General features: G+C 38.1%; 2 long non-coding RNA genes across 2 annotated transcripts; one reads left to right on the forward strand and one right to left on the reverse strand.

Moving 5' to 3' along the window:
- Positions 1-4,911: 4,911 nt before the first annotated feature.
- On the reverse strand, positions 4,912-14,627 carry LOC132712477 (uncharacterized). Its single transcript, XR_009623134.2, has 2 exons — positions 14,521-14,627; positions 4,912-6,790 (listed from the first exon to the last, which is right to left on the reverse strand). It is a non-coding gene; the product is annotated as an uncharacterized LOC132712477 (long non-coding RNA).
- On the forward strand, positions 14,175-18,659 carry LOC148113396 (uncharacterized). The gene is made up of 5 exons (XR_015728215.1): positions 14,175-14,270; positions 14,621-14,806; positions 14,992-15,078; positions 16,176-16,289; positions 16,938-18,659. It is a non-coding gene; the product is annotated as an uncharacterized LOC148113396 (long non-coding RNA).
- The last annotated feature ends 7,764 nt before the right edge of the window (positions 18,660-26,423 follow it).

Here is a 26,423-nt window from a genome sequence, read left to right on the forward strand (position 1 = left end):
ATGTTTGTTCATCCATAATCTAAAGCAGGGGTCTTCAAACTATGGCCTGTGGGCAGGATATGGCCTGCCAAAGCCATTAACCCAGCCTGCATGGGACCACGAGGCTGCCCCACCCACATTGCCCCACCCACCCGCTGGCCCCCACCCTTCAGCTGAGTGCAGGACTTACCTTTGCGAGTCCTGTGGGCTGGAACTAGAAGGTAAGGCGAACATTTTTGGCCAGCAGAGTGCTACTGGAGGCAGGGGAGGCCAAAGACAGGGCACACAGAGGCCCTGGGAGGCCAAAAACAGGCCCATTTTTGGCCAGCAGTGTGCTACTGGAGGTGGGGGAGGCCAAAAATCGGGTGCACAGAGGCCTCAGGAGGCCAAAAACAGGGTACATGGAGGCCTCCCAAGGCCTCCACATAGCTGGCAGAGTGCTGCAGGAGGACTGGATTGAAGGAGGGCCACCCACCTGCCGGCCAGACTATTCTTCAAGTTTCAAGTAAAAGAGGTGTGTTACTTTTGGGGAAACTGCAGGATTGCCCTGCCTCCCCACCAGCCAGTGGTTTTTGGTGTGCCACACTTTGGCCTTCAGACATCAGATTCCCACCACCCAGCACTAGTTCAGGGGTTCCTTCCCCCCCGCCCCTCTGGGCGGGGGGAGAGAAAGGGGGGAGAAGAATTGCTGCAAAACTGAGTTTCCTGAAGTGGACCACTAGAGTCTTAAACAACTTAAAAAACAATCTAGTAAAAAGAAAAATCAACCAAAAGAGCAACATGCAAACAAAAGCAAATAAAACAGCCCCAGGAGCAAAACAAATTAAAGTTTGTGTGTATTGTTTAATGGACTGCCACACCCACCCAGTCACATGACCACCTAGCCATGCCCACCCAGCCGGTCCGGCCCCCCCCTCAGTCTGAGGGACTGTGAATTGGCCCTGTTTAAATATTTTGAGGACCCCTGATCTAAAGAATAACAATTCTCTGCAGGATCTCATCACTTTTTCATGCAATCTGCTTTAACTTTTGATCAGCTAAATAATACTTTTATTGTTGTTTAACTGTTTTTCTTCTGTGCATGGTGCATGCATGTTTTTTCTTCTGTGCATTATCCCTTTGGTGATACATTAGGCATCCTATTTTCATTGCAGTGCACCCTAAAGCCATATCACTCTGCTTCCACTTCACGTTTTTTAAAATTCTTTTACACTATTAGACTTTGGCTTGATTCACACATGCATCTACATAAATTAACTGCTTATCATTTGTTAGCATATTATTCTACAAACATGAAATTAAGCAAAATGATATGGTAGAATTCTTAGATGACAGAATGGATTACAGTATGCCATATCAGACTGCATGTACAGGATCTATTTTTTTAATGTAAACCTACATAAAAATTATTTGCAGGAAAATGTTTGTCAGTGTATAAGGGTTCATGAATTGGAATAGACATGGTAACTGGTCAGTCAATGGGGACTGTTTGGTGACCCAGATGGCTCGGAGCGCGTGGCTTAGGTTCACTGATCTATATATATACATGAGTGCTTCTGTGATTATTGATTCTGTACTTCTGGATTCTGAGTTCTGGTTCTAGCTTCTGCTGCATGGGTATTGTAAAGCATGCATCATGCTTTATATTACTGTATATAAAGAAGTTTCTTTTATAAATGAATCCTACTGAATTCTTTACTTGTGTGCTGGTTGGATTGCTGCAAACTCTAACAAAGTTTGCATAGGCAACAGGGGCTCAGGATCAAACTCCCTCTAATATTAAATGCTCTTTTGTGCTTCTATTTTTATGAAATTTTAGGAGTGAAAAGAGACAAATCTACAGAAGAATATGATTTGCATCTCTACCCTGTTGTAGGGTCTTGATTAATTTAGATCCTTAATATTGCTACCTGAATTCATAGGAATGTGATTTGTTCAATAGATAGCAATATTTGTGTGATTTTCATTGGGCATATGGCATGCCAAAAACAAAACAAAATCCATAATTAAAACTCCACCACAGTTCACAGCAAGCTTTGCCCTCTATGAGTATTATATACAGACATCAACCTTATAAAAATAATATGAAACTGAATTTACTGTCACATACAAGCACTATGCAGGTGTCATTTCTTCACATTTTCAGATAATTCATGGCGGAGAAGACAGGCTGTGCATCCCACTCCTGTCCTCACTGTCAGTATCAAATCCTGTCCTGACTTTTTTGTACTGAATGGGAAAGTTTCCAAGACAGTTGGTAGAACAAGCAGTTAGAATTGTAAAAGGAAACCAAGCATTGTGAAGGTGAACAGAGAAAGCTCTGGTGTTGCTCTGGCAAGACATATAAGGTTGGACCACAATGCTTGTGCCACTTTTAGGTCTACAGTTTGATCTTGGTATTGCCAATTAAATATAATACTGCCTACTGCGGATATGTAAAGAAATGCATACTGATGTTTCATATGCAAGTCATCTTCTAATTTGATAGTCATTAAGATATCTGAACTTTCTCATTGTTCTGTAAATGTATGTAATTTTTATAGAATGGCTGTGTATTTCTGTTGGCTCAGATAATAGTGTTTTAAAATGATAAATAAAATGGAAAAATGTCAATAAAATCTAGAATGAAATGTTCTGAATTTAGAGTCTAGCCAGCTGACTATTCCTTTTATAAATTAAGAGAACATGAAAGAGAAGGGAAAATTGTGAAAACTCCAGATGGTTTTCCTAAACCTCAAATAGAAAGACTTAAGGGTTAATGGGGGTAGGCAGCTTTCCTTTTCCAACTGATCAGATTTTGTTAAAAATTACAATGCATTTGCACTTTTTAAAAAAATATGTAAATTCATTTTTACATAACATATTTATTCCATCTGTTTGAGAGTGTAAAATGAGTAAGGAATCTAAAGTAATGTTTTCTTGCAGCCCATCAATAAATTCTAAGTGCTGGTCAAAACTGAAGACTTGTCCAATAACCTTTTGTACCAGGAAAGGTCAAAGATCTACCAACAAAATCTGAAATATTTATTACTGACAATTGTTACATATAGTTAGTACCTGGATTAGTTTCTTATGGGTACCAAGTAATTAAAACCTAAATATATCATTTAAATTGAGTGAGCAGTTCAAGATTAATACTGTCTACAATTTAGGCAGTAACAAACCAAAACAAATTTGTTAAGTTACAAGTTACATTACACCAGGAACTGGGTTAAATAGTAACAGTAAATGGGAAGGGGCTCTATACTCTACTACAGAACCATTGTATGATTTCGGGGTGTTGCTTCAAGGGCCAGCACAATTTGGATATTGTCATGTATATCATTTGCTAAGGATTATAGATTATTCTGGACTTGCATCCTCTAACATTTTCTTCCAGCAGGTAGGCAGGATGTTTATCTCCACTGGCAAATGAAATATAAACTATCTGGATTCTTAAATCAAAAATAACACATTAAAATTAGTAATAAAAAACAAAACAAAGAAACAAATTTAACAATATAAAAAATCCATCTGTGTGGAACTGGAGTACAACTTGAGGATCCTTCAAAACTTTCAACTTCTACAGTACTTGAAGATCAGATGGCTAGGAGACCTTTTGCAGAAATGCATCCTGTGTACCAGTTGCTTCTATTGCTGGATCCGGAGGTGCCACCCATGGTCATTCATGCCTTGGCTCACCATTTCCATGATGATCACTGTATCACAACTGGTCCAAATATCTTATTGGAATGATGATATAAAGAAAAGAAAAGGTTATCTTAAAGATTCTGGTCATGGTTGAAGGTAATTCCTAGTCCAAATAAATACTTCCTATTATTTCCAGTCAAAAGATACTATATAGCTACTCTGTCTTTTCTGCTTTAATTATTTCTGTTTCCTAATTTCTTAATTAAAGACAAAAGTGGATAACATAATTATAGATTGTCAAATATTAAGCACAGGGGTTGCATGATGGAAGCATCAAGGAGAAGCCATGCTATTGGAAGAAGCAGAAATGTTGCTGTTACTCAAGAAGATTGCAAAAATATGTCCACTGGTTTTCCCATTGTCAAAAAAAGATAGGATAGAAACACACACTCATTTTGCAGGTCATTAGAAAATGAAGATAGCTAGAGGCATTTTAATGGTTGATTCGAAGAGAAGAGAACCACTGCTTCCATTAATGGAGGACCCAACAACACAAAGATGTTTTGATCTTCTACCATCTATACTTTATTAGTGATTGGCTGATCAGTTCCAACTTGCTCAGAGATACTAGTATTTTGGGGAGAACCATTTGTTTGCTTTTTTCATCTTGCATCATCTTTCTTCAATGAACATAGTCATACCGTGGATCTAGTTTTGATATTTTATACGTAAGTAAACTAGTAGCACTAGAGCATCTGAATTATTTTTGTATGTTGGTGGTTGTTTTACTGAGCTTCCTATGAGCTTTTCTTTTTCTATTTATTAATGAACATTTGTTGTTGAAGCATGTTATAAATTTATATTGAACAATTCATTCCAGCTAATGCAATCTATTTTTAAGCAGCTGTAGATTTGGGCAGACTCTATGTTGTGCAAACAAACAAGCAAACTAATATATAGTATTTTATGTCACCCTTCTAGTGAAGTATATAGAAAGTAACTGGGGAATTCTGTGATATGAAGTCAAACATTTCTGGTAGACACTAGGTTCAAAAGGATGATCCTATTATGAGTACACATATGCTCAAAGTAAGCAAAATGACCTTGATAGACATGTGCAGGAATGATTATTTAAGCAAAAGGGCTGAAGCATTTTTTAGGTACAGAAAATTCCAGCAGGTAAAATAAAATAAATAAAACAATCTCTCTTCTATTCATAGCTCATCTCTTAGATATGGAAAACAGGTCCAAATGCTACATCAGTCAATCTTTGTCAGCAAACCTCCAGTAAGGGCAACCAGATACTGTACAATTATTTATTTCTTTTAATCCTGCTCAAACAATCAATCATATAAATTTTCCATGATTAAAAAAAAATCTTTAAACCTTTCAAAATCAAAAGTCTCAAGAGGTAGTTTTCTGCTCATCTGTGTTTTAAAGTGAAAATCCTTCAGAATTTTAACAGGTTTCTTTTGTATCAATAAGCAAAATTTATCTTTTTGATTGTCACTTCCAAAAAAGGTCCTTCTAAATTTTAGCAATGCTGTTTTTTCCCCCATTTATTTATTTAATTTATATGCTGTCCAGCTCCCCAATTGGGTGACTCTGGGTGGCTTACAGAACATAAAAAGATAAATAGTAAAGCAATTGAAACTTTAAAACTACAGATAGTCTTTGACTTACAACAATTCATTTAGTGACCGTTCGAAGTTACAATAGCAATGAAACAGTGACTTATGACCATTTTTTACACTTATGACTGTTGCAGCATCCCCATAATCATATGATTCACATTCATATGCTTGACAACTGACTCACATTTATGACAGTTTCAGTGTCCAGAGTCATGCAATCCCCTTTAGTGACCTTCTGACAAGCAAAGTAAATGGGGAAAGCAATTCACTTAACAACCAAGTTACTAATTTAAGAACTGCAGTGATTCACTTAACAAATATGGTGAGAAAAGTTATAAAAGTCATACAATGGGGCCAAACTTAACAAATTTCTCACTTAGCAACATAAATTTTGGATTTAATTGTGCTTGAGGACTACCTGTATGTGCACTGAAATTTTAAAACTATGCATTTAAAATGACATCTATCCAGAAAATAATTCAGATCAGTTTCTTAATTTAATATCTGTTGATTTCATTTAGGGAATGAGTCATCCATTAAATCCATTTGCATTACATTTAAATCCCTCTTCAAATTAATTAATAGACCTCCATTGTAACTCATTCTTACTTTGCAACTTCTGTCAATTTTATCAAGTACTTCATCCATTCTGTTTAAAAGCCTGATTGAAAGATATTCAAAAATTTGTACTGAGGATTTTTCTCAACTTTCTTTATCTTCTGACTCTAGTGTTCAGCCTTCAAGGTCTCCTTGTCATAAAATAAACAAAAGTAATCTCCATTTTCCTATGACAAAATATTTTCTAAACAATTCAAAATGATAATTCCAAACACCTCTGGCCCCTTAATCCATAATCAAATTTCCAAAATCTATATACTAGGTACCCTTTTGTTGCATAGCCCCTCCCCCCCAAAAAAAACACAGCATGTTTTTTTCTAAAAAAACATTTAAATCAAATTTACACCATTGTCTTTTAAGGAGGCAGAAACTCACTTGATTGATGCAGTAAAGCCTTGCTGAGAGGTTTTAATATTGGAGATATTTGGTCTTAATCTCTCCAATATGCAGATAAATAAATAAGCAAATTTAAAAGTGATTAAGATACAAGGCTCAGCCCGAGACCAATGTCCTTATATAGCACTTATATACCGCTTCACAGTGCTTTACAGCTGGCTCTAAGCGGTCTACAGAGTCAGCCTATTGCCTCCAACAATCTGGGTCCTCATTTTACCGACCTCAGAAGGATGGAAGGCTGAGTCAACCTTGCTGCTTTGAAAGTGTAAGCTTGATGTAGTTCTGATTCCCAGATACTCCATTCATAAGCTGAACATAAAAATGGCAGTTTCCACAGTCTGCTCCACAGTCTGGAGTCAGGTAGATGATCTCAATGATATCTCCTTTGCTCTGGGTAGATTACACTGGCTTGGATCCAGAATTCAGCAGCAATTTCCCCCCCAAAAGTTGTCTTGCTACGCAGCATAATCCAGTAAGGCATCCGCTCACCATGGTGCTTACAGCAAGTCTCCCAGTTGGACTTATTTTTTAGCCTGAAAAAACAAAAGCTGGTTTAATATTAGAAAAGACAAGCTAATTACGTTTATTCAGTCTTAAAAGATAGGAAAGGATTATTCATCAAGAAGATGAAATAATATCTCTTATACAGTAGTATGTTGTTACTCAATTACTTTGAAACTCATCAAATTTGATATTCAATTTTGAAATTTTGTCTTGATACTCATCATTCGTTTGTTACCAAACGCAAAAGCTAGAACTTGTCAGTGTCAGCTGCCTTGTGACTCACTACATTATTCCTTATGGGAAAAATTTGTTTGGTACTCAGTTTTTGGTACTCATTGCACCTTCTGAAACCAATTAACAATGAATATTAAGATACCACTGTATGAGACTGGGATACCCTGTCCACAAAAAGGATACCTTTAATAATTGTGCAGAAGCAGCAGAAATATCAGCAGATGTTGTTTAAAATATATGTCACATTGCATCTTCTAAATTTTCCTCATTTATACAATTATGAGAGGTTCAGGAAATCTTATTTATGTCTGAACTAGTAATTTTAAGGAACAGTGCAAATATGTCACTAGATACATATCTTCAAAAATTATATACATATTTAAACTTTCATAATAAACTTGCACCAGTGGTGAAATCCGAATTTTTTTACTGTGGGCATGGCTTGGTGGGCGTGGCAGGGGAAGGATACTGCAAAATCCCCATTCCTTCCCCACTCCTGGGGGAAGGATATTGCAAAATCTCCATTCCCTCCCCTCTCTGGGGCCGGCCAGAGGTGATATTTGCCGGTTCTCCGAACTACTCAAAATTTCCGCTACCGGTTCTCCAGAACCTGTCAGAACCTGCTGAATTTCACCTCTGACTTGCACTGCTTTTGGCTACTGGTTAGAAAGAAATGGTTGAAATTATTTTTAACATAGTTGCAATGTTGTAAGATATTTACCTGAAGATAAATACGATAGATTTGTGTAAGATTGCACTATTATGTAAGTAGTCTCTGTATCAATTGTAATCCTTTTTTTAACCAAACGATTACAGATTCCTGTTTTATATTGGTCAACCTACCTGAAACTATAATAACTGCTGTACACAGCAGAAAATAATGGTACACTGAGTCTGCAAGCTGGGGTTTTACATAGGAAGTTTCAGCAAAAGACATTTTAAGATTTAATTTCTGATAATCATTGAATTATAGAATGATATTTCCTAGATTGATACACACGAACACAAAATAATACACACACACACACATACTGTATGTATATGACAGTATACAATGTATAAATCTTTTTCAGTTTAATTGGTCAGAGCTCATATTTGCACACACACACACACAAACATGATAAATTTCTTTCTTTCTTTCTTTCTTTCTTTCTTTCTCTCTCTCTCTCTCTCTCTCTCTCTCTCTCTTTCTTTCTTTCTTTCTTTCTTTCTTTCTCTTTCTTCTTTCCACCCATCTCACTGACATTGGGCAGCTTACAACATCATAAAGCAACCATGTAAAACAATTAGAAAATGCATTAAGCATTATTTTATTTATTTATTTATTTATTTATTTTATTGGATTTATATACCACCCTACTCCCGAAGGACTCAGGGCGGTGAACAGCCAAAAAGATAAAACACACGAACTACAAAATTTAAAAGACAATATAAAAACCCATTAGATAATTTACAAATTAAAACACCCCTAATATTTTAAAACAAATTTACAATTTACAATTTAAAAGGGAAGTTAGGCCAGGCCAGCCTGCTGAAATAAAAAGGTCTTGAGGGCAGAAGGTGCGTAAATCCGGGATCGTCCATATCTCCAGGGGGAGCTCATTCCAGATGGCAGGTGCCCCCACAGAGAAGGCTCTCCCCCTGGGGGCCACCAGTCGACACTGTTTGGCCGACGGCACCCTGAGGAGCCCCACTCTATGTGAGCATACTGGCCGGTGAGAGGCTACTGGTGGCAGAAGGCGGTCCCGTAAGTAACCAGGTCCTAAGCCATGGAGCGCTCTAAAGGTGGTAACCAAAACCTTGAAGCACACCTGGAAGACCACCGGGAGCCAGTGCAGCTTGCGCAGGAGAGGTGTTACATGGGATCGCCATGTCGCTCCCATAACCACCCGCGTGGCCGCACTCTGAACCAGTTGAAGCCTCCGGGTGCTCCTCAAGGGGAGTCCCAGGTAGAGAGCATTACAGTAGTCCAGTACTCGTCATTTCCCGAGGGCATGAGTGACCGGCGTAAGGAGTCCCGATCCAGAAAGGGACGCAACTGGCGAATCAGGCAGACCTGATAAAAATCCTCCTGGCCACAACTGTCAAATGCTCTTCTAAAGACAGCTGTGAATCTAGGAGGACACCCAAGTTGCGAGCCCTCTCCATAGGGGCCAATGACTCGCCCCCAGTAGTCAGTGATGGCACCAACTGACTATATCGGGACACCGGAAACCACAGCCACTCAGTCTTGGATGGGTTGAGCCTGAGTCTGTTTCTCCCCATCCAGATCCGCACGGCCTCCAGGACATCACTTCAAGGGCATCATTGGGGTGGTCCGGGGTGGAGATGTACAGCTGAGTATCATCAGCGTACTGATGGTACTTCACCCCGAAACCATGGATGATCTCACCCAGTGGCTTCACATAAATGTTGAACAGAAGGGGCGAGAGGATCGACCCTTGTGGCACCCCACATATAAGGCGCCTCGGGGTTGACCTCTGCCCCTCTGCCAACACAGACTGTGACCGGTCAGAGAGAAAGGAGGAGAATCACCGCAACATGGTGCCCCCCACCCCCAACTCTTCCAACCGGTGCAGCATGATACCATGGTCGATAGTATCAAAAGCCGCTGAGAGATCTAATAGGACCAGGACAGAGGAACGACCTCTGTCCCGAGCCTTCCAGAGATCATCAACCGATGCGACCAATGCCATTTCCATGCTGTATCCAGGCCTGAAGCCCGACTGGAACGGATCCAGATAAACCGTTTCATCCAGGTACTGGGGAAGCTGTCGCATCACCACACTCTCAACAACCTTCGCTACTACTATTAATTAAACATGAAACTCAGTCAACTGAACATGTGTCACAAATATCATTGACTAGTGCTAATGGTTGATACGGGTTGCTGCCAGAGTCCTATGTATCAACCAAGTATCTTCTTAAAATATATGATGTTCCGAGTAGCGCAGTTTTTTGCAGTTCTGCTGGTGTTATTGCAGGAAGCTGCAACTTCTTGATGTGTTTTGTAAAATTCTTAGACATGATACCAAGTGCCCCGATGACAATGGGTATCACTGTTACATGCTTCATCCATAACCATGTAGTTTCGATGGCCAGGTCACGATATTTTGTGATTTTTTTCCAGTTCTTTTTCTTCAACTCTGGCGTCTCCTGGTACAGCGATATCAATAAACTGTACGCTTCGGCTCTCAACAACCATGATATCTGGTGTATTGTATTCCAAATTATTATTATTATTATTTATTTATTTATTTATTTATTTTATTTTTTTTATTTTACTTTAGATTTATATACCGCCCTTCTCCCTAGGGACTCAGGGCAGTGTACAGCCAAGTAAAAACACATAAATACGTAATACATAATACATAGATTAAGAACAGATTAAAAGGAAATATCTCAATTTGGCCCAAAATTTAAAAAGACAAACGAATTTAAAATCATTTAAAATCATTTAAAAGGATTTGTTAGGCCAGCCCGGCTTGTTGAAAAAGGAAAGTTTTAAGGGAACGGCGGAAGGCACGAAGGTCTTGGATTCTCCTGGATTATATTATTAATATTATATACACAAAAATGACAGTATACACAGCAAATGAGATAACGATGCTGTATTTCGTATCACAAATCACTAGTCGAACACTTCCCAAGCGTTTAGGACTGTGTAATGTATCGGCGGATTATTATTATTATTATTATTATTATTATTATTATTATTATTATTATTAATAATAATAATTTGCTCTAGATCAGGGGTGTCAAACTCAATGCCCGGGGGCCGGATCCGGCCCATGGGGTAGTTAGATCTGGCCCACAGGGCCATCTTGGAAACAACAAAGCACCAGCCCGCAGTGCCTCTGCCAGCAAAAATGGAACTCGGAAGGGCAGCCCTCCCGAGCTCCATTTTTGCTGGCAGAGGGTTGCAGGAGGCCATTACAGCTGAAAATGGAGCTCGGAAGCCTGTTTTCACTGGCAGAACACTCGGGCTGCCACAGGTGCCCCCGATACGAGCGACGTCGAGCTGTCCATGCCCACCCTGGCCCACCAGGGTCAAACACAACCCTGATGCGGCTCTCAATGAAATTGAGTTTGACACCCGTTCTAGATTATACGTGTACATCTTTCATTTCAGATATAAAGTTTATATTGCATAGCTTTCTTCCATACATGATTGGCTCAGAACCAAGTGAATTTGAAACCAGTTTATCAAACTAATAAAGCTATAATAAAAATGAATTCACAGGATGCACAATAATGTTTGATTAGATGAAATTTATCTTGCAGAAGGAATGAATATTATGTTAGTATTTACTGACTTCTATAGACTCATTAAGTAATTAAAATGCTTTCAATTTTATATATTATGTTTTGCAGTATACCATATAATTTCCATGCTGTAGTATATACATACACCGCAAAAGTTATTTCTGGAGCTGTGATATTTTATCCAATATTTTGTTCCGTACTGTACATGCAATAGAGTTTAATTGATGCGTGTTTAAAAGGTGTTTTTGTTATGTTTGCTGATTAACATATTTAAAATTTAAAATGTACAAAATCTTTCCCTAAGGCAGGTAATTCCTTTTTTACTTAGGCTGTGAATCATTACATAGATACGCTTCTCAGATATGGTTTGCAACTTAATCTCCCCTCCCCCACACCCTTCACTTATTCCTTGCTGAGTAAAGGATATTGTGATTAAAATATTGTTGTGATACAAAAAATGGATCATAACTCTGAGGAGGAAGATCACACTTTATTAAAACAACAATCAATGGGTTCCAGTTTACAAAGGAAAATGAACTAAGAACAATTGGAGGGAAGATTTTTTTAAATATAAAAATGTTTTATGGAATTATGGAATGGGAAATTATATAATTCTGATTGGGTGTCAGGATCTTTGGACGGTACAGGGAAAACTGATAAGTTATGTTGAGAACCATTATACTTTTTTAGAGCAGGCAGGCATTCTGGAAATAGTTAGTCTTTGTCAGCAAGTGAGGAATTTTGATGGCATTAGGTGTCTCTTACCAGTTACTTTATTTCAATTTCTTTATAAGGCTTGCTTTCCTCAATCCAAAAGAACTGAGTCTCCATTGCTTCTAGTCAATTTCATTTTTTAAACAGGATTAATAGGACAAGAGAGTTGGAGAAGCCCTTAGAAGTCATCTAGTCCAAGTCCCTGCTCGAGCAGGAGATCTATACCATTTCAGACAAATGGCTGTCAAAATTTGTCTTGAAAATATCCAGTGATGGAGCACTCTATCCTGTTTTTGTTAATAGTAAGCAATGTTTCTATATATTTTTTTTCAGTAAGGGCAGGATAGGGGCTCTCTTTATCAGCATAAATAGTTTAGGTCTGAAAGGTTTATGTGAAGTGAGAAACTGAACCTGGTCCCTATCATGTTTGCAAGGTCAGAGGGAAGTGTTATGAAAATAAACTCCCATCTCATTTCAGCCATAATGCTATGAAACCGAATAAACTTGCAGCCTCCCGGTGAAATTGAGATAGATACTTATTATTTTTATTACTAGAAATTTTGTTGCAACAGGATTTCATTAGTTTTGTGTTCTTAAAATTCCAATATAGATTTCCAGTTCAAAGGTCTTTTTTAGGTACAAATGGGTGGGATTTTTGTTTTTTGTTTTGCTAATAAAAGGTCTGCAAAGGAAAGGTTGCACTTGCATGTAGTGTAACATATATAATATAACCTAATACTTTTGTATCCCAGCAAAAATGGCAAACTGTTTTTCTATATTATTGCCAAGAAAACTACACATACACGTATGTGAAATCATTAGGAGTCAAGCTTGATTTGAATGAGATTATATTTTATGGGTAATGGAAATATCCCTTGCATATGCATTGGACAATCCATCTACCTAGGCCTCTCTACAAGCCTACAAGTCAACCACATTTGCTAGAAGAAATGAAGGTGTTATTCTACCTAAAATATGAGAAAGTACCAAAGAAAGCTGTTTCTGATATGTGTATAGGATTGTCCTACAAATCCATCAAAATAAATTAGAATTTAACTTGGAATAAATGGGTTTTGATCAGTGTTTCTCAACCTTGGCAGCTTAAAGATGAGTGGACTTCAGCTCTCCAAATTTTTAGGAGCTTGGGAAATTCTGGGAGTTGAAGACCACACATCTTAAATTTGCCATGATTGGAAAACACTGTTTAGACTTTAAAGCACAGTAGAATACTGTGCCAGTATAGCCAATGTGCATCAATTTTCCTGATGATTGTACTGTATGGTTTTTAATTAATTTTTTAAAATGTTTGCATTGTTTGTATGTGTTTTATTAATTTTTTGCTTATGTTCTAATTATAAGCCATCCAGAGATGTAAAATAATAAAATAAACTGAATAAATAAAACACACCTAGCTCAATAAATTTGGCTGTTTGAGATTAAAGACAAGGTCTTCCTCTGCATCAGCTGACTTGCAGAAAAGTGGTGGTGAAGATACCATATCCTTCTGCAGGACAAACTACCTAGAACAAATTGTATTTCCATTTACTGGAAGGATGTGAAGTTTATAGCCCTCACAACTGGTGCACTGCCTGATGCAATCACCTTACTTGACTCAAAGATAAAGCTGTCATTAACTTTAGCAAGGACTAGAATTTTGATTTTCAAATAAAACCTTTCATTTAGATGGCATGGTAGGGGTACCATATAAACATAAATAACTCAGAAGTGATTCCATCAGCTTCAATAAGGCTCCAGACTGAATTGTTAGATTGAGATGACTAGGCACTTCCAGCCTTGTGTGCCAGAATCAGAAAAGATTTGAAATGTTTTTCCTTCCAAGCAAGTATGTTTCACTGGAAGTTGGGTGAAACTATTTAAAATCCAAATACTTCTGCTCATTATAGACTCAATTCGAGACCACAGCAGTGACTTAAATGCCAAGAGTGCTCTATTTTCTCTTCCTCCCACCGCCCCCCGTTATCTTTCTCAGTGGGGGCCGTCCACGTTTTTGGGTTAGTAGCTTTTGGAAAGGAAAGAGTCCGTTGATCTTTGTGTGCACGCAGAGTGATGGACGTTGTGTGGGGAACGGGTCTAAGCGTACCATTCGCGCTTCTGCCACCCGTTTTCACTCGCTGTGTGGGTGGCTGGTTAGCTTGCAGGGACGGCTGAGTGTGTGGTGGGGAGGGAACGCAGACAGGTGGGCTGGACAAGTTTTCGCGGTGGTGGAGGCTGGTCGAAAAGGAAGAGGGCAGTGAAGAAGGCAGCTTAGTGAGGTGTCTCATATGCTTTGGGCAGGTGTGTGCGTGTGTATTCCGTCCCTTAGTACAGGCGGGTAGAGGGGGCGGACTGCTTGTGTGTAGGCAGTTGGCAGGCTGGCGTGAGGTTTGCGCTCAGCAAGCGGCGCCTGAGACGCGGGCATGTGATCAAAAAGCAAGGCGGGGGGGGGGAGGAAGAGGAAAGAGGGAGGGAACCGGCTATACTCTATGAGCCAGGAGTTTGCAAGCTCCGGGGCGCTGGCGTAGGAGCCCCGGCGGGAGGAACGTACCTCACAAAGGACGCGCGCGCGTTTGGCGGGCCTCCTGGGGCGGGAATCGTGGCGTGTGTAAGGGTAGGAGAGGAGTTGCTCGTTTTACCTCCCTCCTTAGGAATCCCAAGCGGCGAAGGAGCGGCACCCGCAGTGTGAGGCTCCCCCTGGCTGTTTGGAGCGGGCTGCGTGAGAGGAGGTGGGGGGACGTCCAGAGAGCTGCAAAGAGCAGCAGACACTTCATCCTGCGGCACCAGCAGGAAGAGAGGCTGTGCGCGCGAGGGAGAGCCGAAGCCCATGTGCGCAGGTGGGCAACACCCGTTTCCACCGCATTGTCAGCCGGTGGTGGCTGCAGACATGCATTTGGGGCGGGGAAAAGAAGAGGGAACAGGACAGCAGATGGGAGGCCGGCATCCAAGAGCCAACAGCGAGTTCGGGATGGCTCTGGGTACGTGTGTGTCGTGGGTGCCAGTCTGTCTTTCTCAACCTCAGAGATTACGGTTTACGACTTGATATCTTCCTTTGGCTGGATGGAAGTGAAGACTGCGAGAGAGCGTGAATCGAGGGAGGGAAAATCAGGTTTGTTTCTCCTTCCCTTAATTCTTCAACCACTGACAATCTAAAAATGCACACGCATGCTACTGTAAACTAAATGTGTGTATGATGTGGTTTATGGCAGCATCAGGCATATCGGAACTACCTTGCGTTTTGTTGTTACTTTGTGATTTCGACTTAGGGGAGCTGTAGTGGGGAAGAGAGCGAAAACAGCGTGTTAGACACGTTGACAAGTGGCTTGGCGGCGAGTGGGCAGGGAGGCTTGCTTGCCATGTGCAAAAACACGGGTCTTTATTCAGGAGTAATTTCGAGGAAGGAGGAGATTAGCCCACAGCCCTGCATGGAAGAGGGAAGAGGCAAGATGCAACGGAGCATTGGAATCTGATTTAAGATAAAATAATCGCTACCAACCTATGTCCAGTTTTTAAGGGATTATCCTCCAACTTAACTTTTATTAGTACAGTAGTTGTGATGGCAATAGAATAGCACTGCTAAGGAAAAACCTCTACGATAGAGGACTCATTGGACTTGTTTGCAAGAAGCATATAAAATGTAAGAATATTAAAGATATTATAATAAAGTGATCAGGATTTCTGATGAGACTGATCAATACGTTGGTTGAGATTAGTTGTATTACATATGAATGTTCTCTTAAATATATCTTTATTCCCTTTAAATTTTATTTACTAGCTTCCAAAATGTGTACATATTTTGTAGAATAATATTTCTTGTAAACTGTATGCTTATGATAGTGTCTGCATTTATTACTAGATAATCACAGCAATTTGCTATACTTTTATAAACTATTATACCAGGCAATGTAGCAGATAAAACATTCATTAAGGCAGAGATGATATTTTACTTTTTTTTACCCTTCATACAATTTCAATGAAATAAAATGAATACTTAAAGGCTGAAATCCTATACTGAACTTTCTGAGAATGAGTTGGATTTACTTTTGATTACACATGTATTAGATTACCTTGTAAAAAATTGATGGACATAATGCATTTATTGGTGGGAATGCCTGAGACTTTTTCATGCATTCTGGACTAGAGTTTTGGATGTGACAGTTAGCTACAGCAGATGTAATATATTTAATTTCTCCCATTTAACTATAGATGGCAGTGTGAAAACCAAATACAAACATTGGTAGAAGTTTTTTTTTTTGCTCTCTATGAGAAAATGAAGACAGTGTACACATGACTAGGCTCGGGGAACTTGAGAAACCACAGGTATGTAAATTGATTAATCTAACTGCCTATGCAATATTTTCTGTGTTCTCAAAGTTGACCACTTTTAGGCAGAATTTAACTTAAAATATCAGATGTATTTGACCTGAACAAGTTTAAAAAACCAAGGAATACAGAAAAGCATGTTTATAACAATTTAGAAGATGTGAGAAGGGACAGCTTAACTGAAAGGTTTCTTGGAAGCAATCCTCTAAGGATTTTAAACCTTTAACATAATGTTAAATAAACGTAATATTGTCTTCTGCTGTTGCTGCTGCTGTCACTAACAAAATTGTGTGTATATATGTGCTCTGTAAAATGTTTATTTCAAATACAAGTATGCTAATTAAAATTGGCAGTTTTCTCCTTGAGTGGTCTAGCACCACAATCAGAAACATATTTATATACTGAACCTTAACCTCCAAAAAAAGTCAGTTAAGTTAAAATGAACTGGAATTATATGTCTGTAAACGTGTAGGGCATCAGTGTAGTTAAAAGTGGATTTAGCATTACTGTGGGATGAATAGTAAAATTATTTTCCTGGCTGGTGAGATAAAGAAAATCAGATGTTTTAGAAGGTGATAAGTACAAGAAACATCTTTGCATAAATTATGCAATTTCCAATAGTGAACATATCTTTTTGTCTTGCAGGAGACAGGTGAGGTCTGTGACCTCATCTTGGGGCTCATAGGCATCCACAGAGTCCTAAGGCATCTCACTGCTTCTATACGCATCTAAAATCTAGTATTATATCAAGAATGAGCTTCCATGCCTCTCCAGATTTTGGATAAATTAGGAGGGGAGATTTTCTTCTGAAATCATGCTGAGGTTTTGAAATTTCTCTAAAACATAGCATGACATCAGGAACAAGCTCTTATCTTTATCTAGGCTCAGGAAAAGAGTAAGCACACTGACCTTTCTCTGGGCTTTACAGGTACTTGGAAAGCAAAATGCTTCTTGGTTCTGAATGCTTTCAAAACTGCATGTGACATCAGAGGTGAGAGCTTGCTTGTCTCCTGACCCAGGAGAGAACAGATCTGGTGCCGCCCACAAATTTTGGCCATCTGTCAAGGTGATGAACTGCTGATCATTGCCTCTAAATTACTTCAGGCTAGTTAACAGTTTTGTTGACTCACATTTGATATGCCATGTTACACAAGAATATATACTGCATGCCAGCAATATACATTACAATTGGAATTACTGATCATTTAAAAGGAAAAATTGAAAATCGTTACAATGTTTTGTTATTGCAATAGGAGCAAAAGATATATAATTATTTAGCAATATAATCTTACTAGCAAATCCAATCTGAATTAAAATAAATATGAAATTTACTTAAAACATTTTTACTAATCACGTGTGATCACTAAATTGCAAGAATTCAGTCTTAAAATTATAGAGTTGGAAGAGTCCACTGAGTATAACTTCTGTTCAGCGCAGGAATGAAAATTAAAGCATCCCCAAAGATAAGAACCTAACCTTCTTTTAAACACATCTAGCAAAGCAGAGCCCTTTGCCACTCCAGGTAATTGATTTCACTGTCAAATCTGCCTTCCTTTAGCTTAAATGCTTATGCCCTGCATTTTGGAACCATAGAGAACAAGTCTTGACTTACCTCTGTGTGATACAAGTATTTGAGGAGTGCACTCGCCCCTTCTTTCCACCCCTTCTCCACCCCCCACCTCCCCAATACTTCTCAAGGCTAATCATTTCAGTTTCTTCAGTCCTTTTTCACTACTGCCCGGATTATCCTTGTTATCCTTCTCAAATGTGTTTCAATTTACCTGAATCCCTTTAAAAATGTAACACCAGAAAACTTAGTTATGTATCTGTCTTTCCCTAATGCCCATATATATAGTTAATTTACTATCCATCAAAAATTCAGTCTCCTTGGAGACAGAAACAAATGGTGAGAATAGGGATTATAGCATTATATTCAAGCATGTGAATACTTGTACCTCTCTTCTAAATATGATTACTTGAGTAAATATAATTACTTGAGAGTATAGAAATCAGCACTTGGTATTGGGGTGCTTGAAGAGGAACAATTGACATGTAGAACTTGTCTATTTGGAACCAGAAATTTAAAGTTTATTGAATTGCTTGTATTCCTGGCAGTTACATGTGAACGCAGTTACGAGTGAATGTATAAATTCATAACCTTATATGTAAAAATGTAGCAGTATGTACTCCTTTTACAGTAAGAAGTCATAAAATATTAACAGTTACGTCTAATGTAAGAGAAGCAGTAGGAAGAATGCTCTACTGAGGATTCTTATTACAGAGACTTCACTATGCAACAAGTACCATTACTGTACATTATGATAAATTGTCATAAATAATTGAAATAAACTGTCATCACTTTCCAAATGCTTGATCTGTATGTTTTGATCATGCTCACCAAGTTGCTGAGAGAACAAGACAACTGTACACTACCAAAACATCAAGATTTCCCAGGTTTTTGTATAAATTGGTACTAATATATTAAACTGTTACATAATTCATTTACAACATGTGAATGTTAGACTGTTGGTAATGAAGTGTATTAATCTCAGAAAAAAAAAACGATCACAAACTAGATATTTATCTTTTTTTCCTCTTCTCTCTATTCTATTTGGGCTCCATTTCTACAATGCAGCCATCTCAGCAGCTTACATTCCTGCTATTTTGAGTCCTACACAACATGGATCCCTACATTCTTTTTTGTGTGAGTCAAAACACACAGATAATGATCAGACACTGGATTCCAGCCAAAAGGCAGATACTGATAGTTTTTCTTGCAGACAAACTTCAAGGATGGAGAAACACTGAACACAGATAGCATCCTGTAACTTATACCTGCATTGGAAGAAAACATTGTAATAGTAATATATTTAGGTTTATCTGGCCTTTGGATGGAAGACACAAGCCTTAATCTTTTGGGTGTATAAAATATAAACTATAATCTTAATAGTAGACCATGGGCTTTGTATGCAAAGCATCCCAAATTCAATCTCTGGTATTTCCACGTAAGAATTGAAGTTGTGTAAAAAAATAGAATTGCAGCCAGTAAGTACAGACCTGATTGAACTATATTTCCTATTTCCAAAAGAACTAAACCTGAGAAAGAATTCTTTTAAAAAAATATTTATAGTTAAAAGTAAGTCCTGTTGTGACAGCAAACGGGAGGACTGGCTACCATAATATTGAGCTCTAAATTCAGTATTTAATAGAATATTTGAATGTGCTAGGGTGTATGTGGTTCCTGGATTTTCTTTGCTTGTACAAAGATTCGAGATGTAATATAATTCTCATTATAATAAGGAAGTGACACTGCTTTTAAAGAATGATTAAGACAATATATTCTATTTAGGTTACATCAAAAATTTAGGCTAATCTAGTTTTAATCTAATCTAATTTCTAGCTTGTACATCCAAGGATATTTGGAAGTATTTTCTGTGTAACTTGTTCACTTATTATCTACCAGACATACTAGTGTAGTGTCATTAGTTATGTACATTATTGAAGGCAAAAGGAAAGAGGCCGGCAGAGGATGAGATGGTTAGATACTGTCCTCTATGCAGTGGGCATGAGTTTGGGCAGACTCAGGGAGACAGTGGAGGATGGAGGGGGGCTTGATGTGCTGTGGACATGGAGTCACAAAGAGTTGGACACGACTTAGCGACTGAACAACATTAGTCACATAAGCCAATTGATGAAAAATGCAATCTTAATTGCATGCAAGGTATTTCATAGAATCAAAAGTCCTTCTCAATTTGAAGGAGCATGTAATTGTGCTCCTAGAAAAATGTACTCTTTTTGTAAAATGATAGTATTGTTTGGGTTTGGATGCTCAAAAATGGACCAGTCGCATTTTGCTCATTTAATATCAGTTGTTTGACTATTAAGTCAAATGGCAGCCTGTCTTTTTAGTGCATGATAATATGTTTGAGAAAGACAGTTGAAAGATGCTTCTGCTTTTTAGATACACAGGGATTATCTTGTGAAAGCTTATACTATCTTAATTTCCAGTTAAACCATAAAATCCAATTTATATAGGCCAAGTGTTGCCAATACAGATATTGGCCTTGGTGGTGCAGCGGACTAAAGTGCTGTTAAGTAGCACTTAGCTGCCAGCTGCCTGCAATTACTGCGAGTTCAAATCTCACCAGGCTCAAGGTTGACTCAGCCTTCCATCCTTCCGAGGTAGGTAAAATGAGGACCCGGATTGTGGGGGCAATAAACTGACTTTGTATAAAAAAGAACACCGCTTAGGGGGCCCCCGAAAGCCCTACTAAGCAGGTATATACAAAAGTATGAAGACTATTGCTTAACGCATTGTAAGCCACTCTGAGTCTCCGGAGAAGGGCGGCATATAAATCGAAACAATAAATAAATAAATAAAATATTTCAGAACTCAAGAAGAAAGAAAGTAGATTCAGAAATGAATTGTGGAACAATAACTATATGCAAAGAGCTACCAGAGAGATATACTGGTAAATACATTATTATTATTGTCATTATAAATACTGTTATCACCATTGGCATCTATCTTCTGAACATAGTTTACATGAAGTCTCCCCTAATTTTATCTCAACAATAATAGCCAGTGAGGTAGATTGAACTGGAACTATAATTGTGATAATACTAGTTCAATAGAATTTTATCAAAGTAATCAGGATTATATTCTCTTGTCTTTTGCCAGTGGAGAAAGATAAGAAAGAAAACACTTGAGAAGTTACTTTTTAAATTTTTTTTGTTAAAACACTAAATTACAGGCAAGGTGCCAGAATGAATCAGGAGAAAACAGAAGCAGACAGTTGGTGATACGAACGTGTCAAAGCTGTATTGAAATATATATACATATACATATACATATACATATACATACACACATATGTATATATCATATATCACGATGAGTCGGACACTACTTTGCAACTAACAACAACAACAATATATAGCTATATATATCAAAGATATATATATATATATATATATATATATATATATATATATATATATATATATATACACACCCACACCCACACACACACACCCACACACACACACATATTTTCTGGAGATTTTCATCCTTTTATATTTTAAATTTTCCAAATTTATTTATTTATTAATGATGCTGGGTGGCTTACAATTAAAAAATATATTACAATTCAGCCACTAAAATACTTCAATGAAATTTCATTAGATTTAATATCATTGGATGATAAAAAAATGTCATTAGGGTCTCACTGGATGATGAATGAGAATCTGAGCAAGATGAAAACTTTCCACTTGACATCACAGTAGATACGGAAGAACAGAAGAATAAACAGCAATATTTAGTTTAGAAGTTACATGTAAATGTCATAACTAAATGGATCATATACTCAACCTCCAACTAATTTATGAGGGCAAATATAATAAACTATTAAAATACAAATAGTGGTCCATAGGGAACAATTAAAAAAATATGAAATAATATTATAAAAGGTATTCAGGTCATAAAAGAAATAAATAAAGTATTTTTCTGCCAGTATAGATAACTGGGCTATGCAATGTTTTGGATTGGGTTGCACAAAGGTGTTTTGGAGGACTTCTCTGATGCTTCTTTAAAATTCATATTGTTATAGTTCTAGGAAAAACATAACTGCTTTAAACAATTGCATACTGGCTGTACTTGCACCCCTGTGTGCTCCAGAGCATTTTGGAATTGAGCCAGAAGCGCTTAACAATCCAAAAAGACTTAAGAAATTTATAGGAAAATAATTGTAGGAATTCAAATAGAAATGAAGAAAAATATTAGCATAACAAATAAAACAAGAGGCTGAAACTGTTGACTTCAGAATACCATATTAAAATGGCTAATATTCTAAGGTAATACGATAAATTCGATGAAAAAGTGATATATATTGTCAAACACATATTTGTCTAAATAATGGCAGCCTAAACAATATATAAAGAAAAAAAATCAGGCATATATGGTGGGACAAGATTGCAAATGACAAAATGTGAATCACAATACAAACTTCACTGCTTTTGCACTTGTAGTGTTATGTGCAAGTTCTTAAGAGATGGATCTTATGTCATAAACTCCCATTGCACATTTCATGATTTTGATGGAAACTTCGAATTAGGAGAACAAAAAACATACTCAAAATTGAAATACCAGGAACAATACCAACAATGATTGAGTGACATGATACTCTCATAATATGGTTTTAGACGTAAATGTTGTAATCCATTTCAAGAAAGAAGCCTTAATTTATAAACTACAGCAGATTAATGAATCCTGCTAAATCAAAATAAATCAAACCACATTATAGATTAATGTTTCATGTGAACCAATCCATAGATACACTGATGTGAACATAGAAAAAAAGAAATTAAATATTTAAGATGTGTATGGTACTTGAAAGGGATCCCACTGCTTCAGACACATTATCTTAATCTCCTTAGAACAGCCTGAAAGAAAAGTCAGTGTTAGTACTATTCACCATGCTTTAAGAGCAGAAGATGATTTCCTTAAGAGCTTCTAATGGTTTATAGCAACAAATTTGTGCTTAAGGCTGTCTTGTTGATTCATAGGTCTTGCTTCTTAAACTATGCTAGAATTTTCCCTCTTTTTACTGTGCTGGTATAAATCTTGATACTGTATGTTATTTCAATACAATGATATTTATGTAATAAATCTTAATATTCTATTATAGATGGAAGGGAAAAGAAGAAGTGAATATTCTATCAATATTAGTATAGATTAGGATATTAATATTACAAGTATTAGGATTATTTGGCTAATGTTAAACATAACATTAGAAATGAGGAAATGAAGGAAGAATATTCATTAAAGTATTGGTTATGTATAGTGGTGGGTTTCAACTGGTGTTACCACCGGTTTGCTTTGCGTATGCGCTTTGCGCACAGTTTGGTTTGTGCAAGCACATTGCATTTCACAACAGCTGAGACACGGCAATCCGCTCTGCCGCACCAATCCGCTCTGCCGTGCCTATCAGCTGGGCTAAAAACAAACAAATATTGGTAAATATAGTGCAGGGGTGGGCAGGAGGGCCCAGCTGACAGTCGGAGGGAACTGGTTCGCTTTCACCTCACCATCACTGCTATTGGCTCTCCCGAACCGGGGAGCAACTCACCACTGGTTATGTAACAAAAGTTTGGTCTTAAGATAAATTAAGATTTCAGTTATTGAAATTTCTATCCTGTTGGTGTGTATAAAAATAGATGAACAAAACAGGTTTAACAAAATTGAGATATAAAAAAAATGTTTTTTTTAAAAACAAAAAAAGAAAAAAGGTACCGTATTTTTCGGTCTATAAGATGCACTCCCCCCCCCAAAAGTGGGTGGAAATGTCTGTGCATCTTATAGAGTGAATGTTACTGAAGCCCCACCCCCCGCCAGCCCGCACCGTTCAACCTCTGCCTCACAGCAATTTGCCTCCATGCAACAAACAGCAAACAGCCTGGTTAGTTTCAGCACAGCCTGATTTGGGGCATGCGGAGGCAGAAAATGGGGCACATGGAGGCGGCGATAGGCTGCGGCAACGATGGGCAGCAACGGTGGTGATGGGTGGCAGCGATCCCTGCAACTTGGAACAGCTGATTGGAGGTTTTCAGGGACACTGATTCAACCGCCAATCAGCTGCTCATGCTAAATCAGGCTGTGCTGAAGCTGACCAGTAAATTTGCTGTTTACTGCAAGGAGGCAAATTGCTGGGAGGCAGAGGCAGATCTTTTCCCCTTGTTTTCCTCCCCAAAAGCTAGCTGCGTCTTTTGGTCTGGAGAGTCTTATAGTTGTTGACCCCTTTCCCTCTTAACTGTACCCCACAAAGGAACAAAGAAGAGGTGGGGAAGCTCCAAAAATGAAGAGTGGCATATTCAAATATCTTGTAACCAGTAATAGTTTAAGCAAAGCTGGGGAGTCGTTTCGACGAAATGTCGCCAAGACACTTCCAATTTTACGTGGGAGAAAACCCGAATAACCAAAGACCTACATACAAACACTCGCGAAAACCTCTGAAAACATATATATATATGTATATATATGTATATATATAAAGGATGTATGTATGTATGTTCCAGCATAACTGGAACGCCTTGAGCAATTTCAACCAAACCTGGTACATGGTACATAGATGACTTACTCTCTGGAAACATCCCTAGGTGTGTGTGTGTGTGTGTTCAAGGATAACTTTGGAACATCTTGAGCAATTTCAACCAAACTTGTTACACAGATGACTTACTCTCTGGAAACACATGCTGTGGGGAGGGGGAGATACCCCTAGCACCCCTAGGGGTGTGTGTGTGTGTGTGTGTGTGTGTGTGTGTTCCAGCATAACACTGGAACCCCTGGGCAACTGAAATGAAAAGGAATGAATGATATCTGTAGTGTCAAATCACAGTACTTTTGACAGGGATAGTGTGCATTTTGGATTCACATTCTGTTAAGATACAGCCTGTTGTGCCTTAAAATGGCTTCTACTGTACAGCACAGTGGAGTTGCCATGGTAACGACTTCACAGTACTCCACAAGGGGGCTCCCTCTGGTAAGGGGGATTGGTTCTTAAAAAAATCCCAAACAAACAAATAACAAACAAACAAAAAATAAACCACCTAGGTCTGTAACCTTAAACACTTAAAAGAGCCATTTGGACCCGTTTCCCACAGAAAATAAAACACCAGGAGCCACAAAACCCTTCCAGTGCCTGACTATTTCTTGAGTGGCCACAAAACTAACATATATAGTTGAATTAAACGTTCTGTTTTCTTCTGAAACTTTTCTTTTCTTGGATTTATCCATGGTTGGCCTACTGGGGGTTGAAAAACTCAATAAATCGTGTGCTGGCAGGTGTCACACATTGGCAGCTGTGACACATATTTTGAGTGACAGGGAGCCGCAGCAGAGGGGTGAAAGAGCCACATGTGGCTCCAGAGCCACAGGTTGCTGACCCCTGACCTAGACCCTCAGCTTCAAGCAAAGAGGGCAAGTTGTCAGGGGAGGTGGCTTGTAATGCAGATAATCACCTCAAAAGCTGTTCCCTGTTGTCTAAAACAGGATTGGGATAAATATGTTCCCTGTTGTCTAATATAGGAATGGGATAAATATGTTTGAGCAAAGCTGGGGAGTCTTGTACAAATATAATATTTATTAAACAAAGGAGAAAAACAAGAGGTAAAAATAGGTTGGAGCAGATGCATGCATATCAACTAGAACAGCATTGTGACAATTTATTAAAAAATAGCTAGAACAGAAAGTTTGCATGTTTTAAAACCCACATAATTAATTTTGAGATATCAATCGGATTCACTTGGTCAATATTATTCAGCCCAATGCAATGGCTTTGGAAAAAGTGATAATTATATAACATAAAATAATTATAGAAATATCAGTGTACATTAATTAAATTATCCAAACGTTTTGCAAAATTCTTAATTTAGGTACAGCATTATTGAAGAAATAATCACCATTATAATAGGAAGAATTTCATCTAGATGTGTAGGGATCTAATATGGATGGATGCTTAAAGCCTAAAGTTCTGCAATCCTGTACCTAATTTGTGGAATTCTGTTTAGTTGGATCCCAGTTTAAATATATGCAAGTAGACCTAGGAGTGAGCTTTATTGCTTCCAGTTTCCAACAACAGCCTTCCAGAAAATGCTGCATACAAATTGAACAGTGACTTTTTGGGAGGTGTGTTTGTGTATCTGATGAAACTGTTATACACAACATTGATGAGGAACAAAGATTTAAAACTAAAAATTCATTTTATAACTCCTAATGCCTTTTTGTTTATAAAATTCATTAAAATAACAGATACATGATATATACTCCATTTTTATTAGCTTGGACATCCATGATCATCATGTAATAGGAGATGGAAGTTGGAAGTTCTATAAGAAGCCTTCTCAAACAATTATTAGGGTGGGAAGCAACACTATGGCTGCGTATTCCAGTACAATGTTTCAGGCCAGTGATGACTAACCTTTTATGTCACAATGTGCCAGCCTGCATGCTGGAAATGGCATGCAAAACCATCCCGCCTGGACTGCGCAGCCTCGCTGGCCTTTGCGCATGCGGGAACGCCAAAACCCGGAAAAGCAGTGTTCTGTCATGCATATACAAGCCAGCATCTGAACTTC

This window comes from Pantherophis guttatus, chromosome 5 (genome assembly GCF_059756535.1).
Source record: "Pantherophis guttatus breed Tessera chromosome 5, ASM5975653v1, whole genome shotgun sequence".
NCBI lineage: Eukaryota > Metazoa > Chordata > Lepidosauria > Squamata > Colubridae > Pantherophis > Pantherophis guttatus.